The following is a 10,569-nucleotide window of genomic DNA, read 5'->3' on the forward strand; positions in this document are numbered from 1 at the left end:
GAAGCAGGCAGTGGGTGCAGGTGGGCCATGGCCATGAAGGTCAAGATCAAGGACAGAGTGGGGTGGGGGGTAGTGGAAATGGCACTGCCTGGAGCAAGCCCTTCCTTGGGCATCGTTAAAAACTCACAGCTGCAACAGAGAGTGACATAAAACCCTGACTGATGGAATATTTTCATTCTATATAGTTTGTGGTGCTTAGTCACAGACTGAAGCAGACACCCAGGCTGGACTACTACATACTACGATGCGTGCATCCTGGTGTCTCTGTCTGCCTCTGTATATTGAAGTAAAGGGTGAATCAGGGACACATACCACTGAAAATATATGAAAAAGAAAAGAAAATATCAGGAGCAAGAGATGCTGTCTTTCAATGGAAAAAGCCAGAAAGTTCCCTTGAAAAGAAACTTGAGATCAATATCTCTTAAAATGTCGTATTGCTAATACCTGCCCAGTATCACTTCAAGTATGTACCGTAGTGCAGTTTTCAAGGCCCTAGGATGTAGCCAGCCGTACTTGTTGGGAAGTGTGCCCCAACGTCCATTGTTCACTACAGGCCATAGTGAGCTTTTTGAAGTTGAAGACTCTGCCTTGGTCCACCACACGGATGCCGTGAAGGCAAAACTCAGGCTCAGCGGAATTTTCCCGACTTCATCAGGCTTAACCACAAACCACCTCACTCAAAGGAGATCATTTACAAACTATGTTCCAGGGCTCTCAGGTGCTCCATGGTGGGCCTGGGGGATATTTGGGGGTCTGCATACATGTAGAAGGGGACAGGTTGCGGGGAGAGGAGGAGCTGGCTGGGTCCCAGGGCCCATCGGTGTGATCCCCTGTCACGTAATTTAGATATTACACTTTATGGTAAGAGTTATGTGAAAGGAAGAGTTTCGTAGCTTCAAAAACTTTTAAAAATGTGTTCTAACCTTCAGCCGTTGTTTTCTCTTAGACTCAGTCTCTCCTTGGGTAGTATTGGGTTGGTTTTCTATTGCCTTAGGGGAAATTTTTAATGATCCGATCAATTTTATCTGCATCTTCCATTAAATTGATCATACAATTAGAGGTCAACATGGACAGTGATCAGACTGAGTTTATTTGAGGCTTGAATGATAAGTTATTTAAATTTATTTTGCTGTTTTCAGACGTACTCTCTAACGTAACCAGTGTTAGCAAGGGATGGTGGTGCTTTGAAGGAATGTACTTACCCCAAAAAATTACCAATCCACAAAATAAAAATTAACAAAGATATAAATGCACACATTTTTAAAAATTGTACTTAGATATGAAATTCAGCTGAAGTTTAAAATAAGAGCAGCTGATATAAAATGTAATTCAATACATAGAATGGATATTGTACTCACTTCTGTTCCATGTTATTGGGCTTAAAGGTATTTCAGAGAAAATAGTTCAAGAAATAAACTAAAGACAGAAAACAAAGGGTAAGAGGGAGAGGTGAGATAGAAAGAAAGAAGTGAAGGAAAATAAAGGCTGAGGAAATTCAGAGATGAATGTTACTTTCAATATCCTGCTGTTCACTGGGGCATTGGTGTCAGAGTGACTTATCATCTGTTATCGTGGAACTTTGACAGGTCGATTCATCACCATCTAACAAGGCTCCTCAACTTCTTTTAGGAGCCTGGAGAGGTTAAGCTCTGAATGGTATACCAGGAGTAGCCCCCTTGGTAGAAAAACTGTATTTTTGGAAGCTGCTTGGATGAAAAACTATGTCCCCGGGTACACCAGCTTAAGATCCGACCACGGATGAATTCTAATACCTGGGAAAAAAAGGTTCCTGTTTTAAGAAAAGGCTCAGCCTATTTCTACATAGATTTTAAATTATTTCTAGATGGGTTATCGAAGTTATTGTGTACTAACAAACAGTTTGTTCTCTAAATAGTTAAAACGTTTTCCCGGCTTAGAAGTTTTTGTTTACTTAGCAAGTGCTTTGATTATAGGTACTAGGAAGGTCAGTTCAATGTAGTCTCAATCTCTGTTACTGCAAATTCTGACTGAATATACTGAGAATGATTCGATGTTTAGAATATGGTAAATGGCCCACTGTTGCCCAAGATCTGCAGAGTTGCTGCACTATCTGCACGCCTGGAACGCACTGTCTCCCCTTGTGTTTCCTCTTGGTCCACAGAGGTTGGTATTTGGGTACCTTTCATTTTCCCCCGTGTCTTCATGGCCATGCTATCTGGAAATATCAAGAATGATACACGTAGGCTGATGCAAACTAACTTTTCCATGATACCTCGCCTGGAAAAAACCATTGGAAATACTTGTGTCCTCCCATGTGAAGGGGAGAAACCATTGGAAATAATTGTGTCCTCCCATGTGAAGGGCAGAAAAGTTTGAAGAACATTGACAGGGTCCAGAAAAGAAGGAAAACATTAAAAACTAAAAAAGTAGATAAAGCGTAATTAAATATGATGACTGATTATAGTTAAACCCGGGAGGTAAAGACGGGGTTGTTATTTCTAGTATCCAAAATATTTTAAAGAAGAAGTTGGATGTTGTGATGCCATGCAAAGGACCAAACCTCCTTCTTGAACTGCAGCAAGAGAGAGTTTGGTTAGGCACAGGGGGAGATGCTTAAAAAGCCAGGACAAGTGAAATAAATCATACAATTCAGTCTTTTGTTTTGTTTTTCCTGAGACATGGTCTCGCTCTGTCATCCAGGCTGCAATGCAGTGGCGCAATCTCAGCTCACTGCAACCTCCACCTCCTGGGTTCAAGCGATTCTCCTGCCTCAGCCTCCCGAGTAGCTGGGATTACATGTGCGCCACTGCACCCTGCTAATTTTTGTATTTTTAGTAGAGACAGGGTTTCTTCATGTTGGTCAGGCTGGTCTCAAACTCCTGACCTCAATTGATCCACCAAAGCCTCAAAACAGCCTTTTAAAGCCTCTAAATTAGGATTTAAAAATGACACAGAGACCTAGATGACAGCAGCTTCTTCATGCTCCTTCTAGGTTTGCCATTTTTATTATTTATGAGTTGTATATAGTTATTTCCAAACGAAGGGATATGAGGGGTTTGTTCTTTGCCAATACAGGGTTTTTGATGACTACAAAGGAATGGGGATTAGTGGGATTCAAATTCTGAAAAAGTCACCACCTCCCCGGGTATCGTTAATGCTTCCCTATCATATACGTGTTAGGATGAGTGTTTAAAGAGGATGCCAGATTTGGTAGACATGCATTACTTTTGCCTTTTTAGCCTTCATCCCTCCCTTTGCTGGCAGTCAGAGCTGCTGCTTCTTCACCCTCGCTCCATGGGCTTTGGACGTGTCTAATTCCCGCTCACTTCCAAGACTCTGCATGTAACTAAGAGCTCATTCTCTTGGGCATATGGTACAACCCATTGCTAGTCTACTATCATGGCTTTTGCAGGGACAATCAGGGGATGAGCATTCTCTCATGGGGCTGCCAAGTAACTGTCTGAATCTTCTGGTAGCCATCTCTCTACTAGGATATCAGACCAGAGAATTAATCTACTCGGAAGAAAGAGATAGGAAGATTGATCTATTCCCAGTAACATCATTTGAGCCCTTAGATTCAGTTGTGACTGAAAACAATTCTACTCCTGAAGTTGGTAGCTTCTTCATCTATCTATCTCCTACCCAGATTTTTTTGTTTGTTTTGCTTTTATGTGCTTCTATCAATTTGAGCTGGATTTTTTATCATTTGTGTTAGATATTCTTAATAAACAGACTGCATTTCAAAAGAAATCCTAGTATATTTTAAAGTATACTTTTTAAATGCTAGGATGGCTAAAAGAATCTATAAATCAAGTCGTTAGACAAATAGTTGAAAAAACTGGGCATCTTTGGTTTAGGAAAGAAAGGATCGGCCAGGCATGGTGGCTTATGCCTCTAATCCCAGTACTTTGGGAGGCCAAAGCAGGTGGATCACGAGGTCAAGAGATCGAGGCCATCCTGGCCAACACAGTGAAACTCCCATCTCTACTAAAACTACAAAAATTAGCCAGGCACGGTGGCACACACCTGTAGTCCCAGCTACTTGGGAGGCTGAGGCAGGAGAATCGCTTGAACCTGGGAGGCAGAGGTTGCAGTGAGCTGAGATTGCACCATTGCACTCTAGCCTGACAGCAGAGGGATACTCCATCTAAAAAAAAAAAAAGAAAGGATCAGAGTACACATGTTGTCCTCAGCTATTTTAAGTGGTGTTATCTGTAAGAGGGAGAAGATGTGCTGTGGAGCCCCCAGTCATGTGTAGTAACATCACTAGAGTGATTCAGGTAAGACCTGGTGACAGGGAGTGTTGCCAAGGAAGAGATGCCTTCTCAGGTCAGCATTAAGGGCTAAACAGCTCTAAAGTATTTTGAAATTGACCAGCCTGACTCAATAATTTGAGCTGAGAATTCCACTGTGATGCTTCATGCAAACAGTATCATCTACAAGGCTGGCTTACCAAGAAAACTCAAACTCACTCCACAGGGGTAAAGATGGGGGCGGAAGAGGTTAAAGGCCAAGTGAGAAAAGATTGAATTTTGAACAATTTTCTGAAATGCTGCCATTGATTTTTTAGTTATATCTGGGAGTAATTTACATCCAACCCAATTTCCCCATGGCTTAAAACCACTCAAGCAAGTTCACATACCTGTTACACAAACTGTTGCATTCTAAAGTCATAGGCGATGCTTGTTGAGAAGTCCACAGAAGTGATAGCAACTATATAAAATAATGCCCATCAGAGAGTTGAATTTTTAAGAAATAAAATTTTGGATGAATAGACTTCTACAGAGTTTGGATAAAAGTCTCAAGAATTGGGTGAATTTATTGGCTATCAGCTCCCTGCAATAACCTCAAAATATCTTAATTATGAAAATGTGATGAATTTTATTATTTCAGTGGGTGGTAAGACATTCAGAATTATTTCCATAAAAATAAGAATTATGGCAGCAAAACATTTATTTAATTGTTCTGGCTTACTACATAGTAGGCTAGTGGCTAAGATTTGTAACAGATACAACAAATACCAATAACTTTTTTAAAAAATAAAGATTTAATAGATGTGTTTTGTAAACAGTATGTAAGTAGACGTAGAAGATATGCTGTCTGATGTGAGAAGGAGCTGAAGGATCATTGAAGGCCGCCTCCTGTGTTGGCCCCACTTTATTAATGAATGTTCTGATACTGGGGCTCCATTGACTTTCCTGAGGTCACATAACTGATAGATGATCAAACAGTTGTAGGACCAGTTTCCAACAACATCGATCTTTGACATAAAAATCCTTGAATTTTGGGACGGCGGACGTGTTCTTCAAACTCAGCCTGTCTTCGTGTTCTTCAAACTCAGCCTGTCTTCTCCATTTCTGTTCTGACTGTCTTAGTAATAATAGTAGATACAACTTATATGGTGCTGTCTTAGAATGCTAGGGTTGCCAAAACAAAATGGCACAACCTGAGTGGCTCAAACAACAGAAACTTAGTGTGTCACAGTCTGGAAGCTAGAAGTCCATGCTCAAGATGCTGTCAGAGTTAGTATCTGGTAGGGCCTCTTCCTTTGGGTTGCAGACAGCCACCTTCTCCCTGTGAATTCAAAAGGCCATTTGCCTGTGTGCAAGGAGAGAGAGAGACAGAGAGATCTCTGATGTCTCTTTCTCTTCTTATAAGAGTACCTGTTCTATCAGATTATGGCCCCATCTTGTGGCTCAATTAACCCTAATTACCTCCCTAAATTACCTAACTCCAGTTACGTTGGGGTTTAGGGCTTCTCACATATAAATTTTGGAAGTGACACAATTCAGTACATAAAAAGCACCTGGTGTTTCAGACACTGATTAGCGGATTGTTTTTTTTTTTTAATTTACTAACTTATATACTGTTAAACAGATTATAAATTAATTTATGAAATTGATAGTTAATTAATAAATTACTAATTGAATTATGACTATATATTGTTATCCCCATTTACAGGTGAGAAAACGGAGGCATAGAGCATTCTAATAACTTGCTTATGGTCTCGTGGAGTGTTGGGCCAGGTCACACACACCCAACACATGTTGGGTCGTCATGTCAGTCCAGTCTGGAGTCCATGTGTGCTCACCCCCTGACTATCCGATCTCTCTTTACCCCTCTTTTGTGGTGTGGTCTATCACAACAGATCCTGGTGCTCCTCGTTTAGCACTTCTGCCTATTCATCAGACTCCAGAGGAAGTTAGTTACCTAATGTGAGCTTTCACCGTGTGAGTCCATCTGTTCGTGGCCCCATTTTCACAACACGGTTGAATGAATGGTAGGCCCACATTCCCGCTCCATCAACCTGCCTAGCAACCCTTGCCCGTCATCCACGAGGCTGCCCCGCCCACAAGGCAAGCTCCCGCCAGGTCCTCTCCAGCCCCAGCCCCATTTCTGAACGTGGATCATTCTCCAAACATCCCGCACGCTGCTCCCTCAGTCCGCACGTCCTCCTCTCCCTTCTTTTCCAGGTGTGGTGTCTCCCTTCCTTGACAGATTTTATCAAGATTCAGGGAGCACAAACCACACTGTCTTTGCTGTGCCCACCCAGCGCTCTCTCCATACTTGCTTGGAATATCTGATACACTGTACCTTTATGACTCATTTACATCTTATTCATCATCTTTTCAACTTTAGACAGAGACTTCCTGGAGGGCAAAGGCTGTGAGCATGTTATTTTTGAACGCCTAGTTCCCAAATTCAAGCTGGAATATACTTGACAGTCAGTATTTGTTGAATGAATGGTTGCTCAAGTGTTATGGTCTGTGTTGAATGCATTTTTTTTGTCGCTAACATGAGGAAAGCCAATTGGAATTCAATTTTGTTGACATCTTCCTATTAGCCAGAAGCAGGAATAGAGGCCATCTCTGTTGAGGTTCCTGAGTGCAAGGCACATAGCTCCTCTTGGCATGTGTCACTGGATAAACAGAACTCTAGTAAAGAGTTTGCTCATTTTTAAAAGTGAGAAGAGTTGCTCAGTTGTTCTAAAAATATTGTGTCCTTACTACCATTGCCTTTGGAATATATTTGTTCGGTTATTGATCTCAGAAATAATTCTACCTCTAGAGTACATGCAACACAGTTCTATAGCAGAAGTAATAATACACAATTGAAGGATCACGTTCATGTATAGAAAACCAAAATCTGTATCTATGGCATGCAATTGATGAATGTCCTCTCCACATGAATTTTATTGGCAAATAGTAATAATTGATAGCTAGGCAGTTCTTTACTGTTTTCCAAGCATTCTCACCTTTTTTTTGTTGTTCTCAGAGAAATATGTGAGGTGTTTGGGCAGGTGGGGCTTTGTTCTTCCATTCTACCTGTAAAGAAGCCAGGACTGAAAGAGCTTTTTACAGATCAGGCGGGCGCCTATAGTCCCAGCTACTCGGAAGGCTGAGGCAGGAGAATGGCGTGAACCCGGGAGGTGGAGCTTGCAGTGAGCCGAGATCACGCCACTGCACTCCAGCCTGGGCGACAGAGTGAGACTATAACTCAAAAAAAAAAAAAAAAAAAAAAAAAAAAGAGCTTTGTAGATCATGGAGCCGGTCTTGGATTAAAGAGCTTTACAGATCACGGAACCGGTCTTGGATTAAAGAGCTTTATGGATCGTGAAGCCAGTCTTGGAGCCTCAGTGAGACTTTGCTTCCTCTACACAAAGCTGTCCTCATTCATGTAAAGCAAATCATAGAATTTCCCTTGCTTTAGAAATACATTAAGCTCTTAAAGATAAAATTCATATACAGAAAATGCATAATTTCAAAATGATTAGAAAATAAATGGCTATATTGCTAAAGATGTGAAACAAAGTAATACTCTTGTTCAGAAAATAGACACCAAAAATTTAGTTTATATCAGATAAAGTAATGGGTGAGAATAATAATTTTGAACTGTGTTTTTACCATCATTTAAAGAGGATCCAAAACGTTGGTGAGCAATGGCTTCATTCACTCATTTATGCAACTTTGTTGTGCTATGAGCAGTGGCACTTTACACGTGGAAAATGCACTTGTTTCAAGTATTTCAAAACCTCCCTGTACACCAAGGTAGAGCAAATATCACGTGTAATCCATGAGACAAGACAAAGATGAGCAGGCTGTATAATTTGCAAAGAAAGTCAGGCTTGGTTTGTGTGCCTGATTTAAATGAATTCTAGAGAAAGGAGATGAGTCTTAGGCAGAGGAAAAGGCAGGGTGCTGATGAATAAAATGCTGGGCATCAACTTTCTTGCCTGTTGACACCATCATCTTTTTGCCCAATGATCTCTCCCACTACCAGACCATGAACTTGGAACCCAGCAAATGTAGTAACTCCAGAGGACCATGCAGTGCCTGGCAGTCATAGTAGGCACTTGATGAACGCTTGTTAGTGAGATGACTCATCTTACGATTGACATGAGCAACATCACAGAAATCCTAGCATGTGTATGTCCTGGAAGGAGAAGAAAATGGCCTCTGCGGACAGCTCCCTGCAGGTCCAAAGCTACAGGTGCTTGGTGTGTTCTTCAGTTCATCTCTAAACAGCTCCACGAGGACAGGCTGAAGCTCAAGGAGGCATGAACTGCAAGAGAGGCGTGAATCGCCGTGGAGCAGATTGTGGCAAGTCTGTGTTGGAGCTCAAAACTCCTCATGCTGGAGTTATGGTGCATCTCTTGCAGGCCACACATGCCTCCACGCTGGACTTGGTGCTGGCGGCCACAGAGACCAGGGCTCATGCTCTTAGTACCATGGAGAAGGCTGCCCTTGCCCCCCAGGGAGAGAGATACTGTGTGTTGTTTTCCCAGAGTAGAAAGAAGTGGCAACAAAATATTGAGGTCAACTTGATATCTCACCGTTCTTGTTAACAAAGATTAAAATGCAGAATTTTCAGGGTTCGTCAGCAATACATTACTTTTCCTCCAAACTCACATATTTTGTCTACAATAAAAAATTAAGAGTTAGGTGATTTTCTGAAGTAGTTGTCTGGACAATCAGAACGACAGCTCAAAAGCTCTACATGACTTGATCCTAAATTACTTAAATAAATGCTTTGACCTTTCATGGCCCTAGGCAGACCCAGCCTAATGGAAGCTTGAAGCAGCCTCCCTCTGGTCAGTGCTCATTTTCCTTTTTACTTTTTTTAAGTCAGGTTTTTGGCCCAAGTAGCTTGTGTTTTTGTGTCTGGGGTGATGTTTTAAATAATTAATAAAGCTGATTTTCAGTTGAGAAGACAGCAAATAGATGAGGGGCAAGGAAATGAAATGTGGCCAACTCTTAGTCACTCAGCCCGCTTGGCTGCAGGAAGATTAAAGCCTGGCTGGGAAGCCTTTTTGAGGTCAGAATACTCTGCAGAGAGGCTTCAATGTTTCCTTAAAACTGAAGATAAATATTCACAAGAGGCAAGGGTGATAAGAAATGTCACAGCAACCTTTGTCTTCAAGGGAGTTGCAAAACAAGCCAGAGAGACCAATAATTCTCTCAAATGAGGAATCAAAAGGCTTTGTGTCTCTCTTAAAAAGCAGCTTTCTGAACAACGAAATTTTAGCTCCAAAGAGGCTCTGATAGATTAGAATACTCTTGGCTTATCCATGAGTGATAGAGCCTACAGACTGTGACTAAGAAGAGCTTCCGTAGATAAATATCTCTCAAGAGGTCGTTATTATCTCAAACCACTGAATTTATCCTTGTGATTTTCATTCTTAAAATCATCCACAGAAGGCAGTTTACCCATTGCAATGGCACATTTGAGTGACTAGAAATCTGATTATCTTTGTGACCTCTAAGCCATATGTAAGAAACTCATCACATTTCTCAGATACTTATTTTATTATTAAAGTCATAGTGTTTAAAGAAGTCTTCAAGCAATTTTAGTTAGAAACATTAGGAGTCAAATCCTTCCCTTTAATAATATTTTCAATGTAACAGGCTTACTGAAAGCCAGTTAATATGAATCGCTAGACCTCACTCACACCGCCTCCCTTTAGTCACATTCTGCTTAGCATTCCACAGTGCCTCTTACAGGGCTGGAGGAATTCTGACCTTCCAATAGATAGGGACTCACAGGGCTAAACCCATCCAAAGAGCTAACATCTCAAAAATCTGCTGCTCACAAGATTAGTCTCTGGCTCATGGGGGGATTTTCTCTTTTCTCCGGGAATCACCCACATTTTCTTGCTGCGTGGCAGGTGGTTGCACCTGCTGCGTGCAGGGGTTGTGCTTCAGGAGGTCTGTGTGGTCACCCCTTGCCACAGGCAATGGACAGCGCTGGTCTCTGCTTGCCTGCCTCTGTGCCATCCTGCCTGGCAAGCCAGGTCCCTCCGAGGACACCATGTGTATGCCTGGCACGTGCTCCCTTCCCCGTTTCCTGCGAGCGATCCCGAAGCCCTCGCTGGCACTCTACCCTCCATAGAGGCAGCACACCCTATTGAGTATGGGCTGGCACTGGGCAGAGTGCTGGTTGTGGACACCCTCCTCGGCGTAGGTCAGAGGTCTTCATCCAGAACTCATTTAATAGGGTACCCAGTGGCTACTGAAGCTTTAGGTATCAGAAAACTCAATCATGAAACATCCCACTGATAGGTGTCTACACAGCAACATATTTGTCTGTCTA

The sequence above is a fragment of the Symphalangus syndactylus genome, chromosome 10 (genome assembly GCF_028878055.3).
Source record: "Symphalangus syndactylus isolate Jambi chromosome 10, NHGRI_mSymSyn1-v2.1_pri, whole genome shotgun sequence".
NCBI lineage: Eukaryota > Metazoa > Chordata > Mammalia > Primates > Hylobatidae > Symphalangus > Symphalangus syndactylus.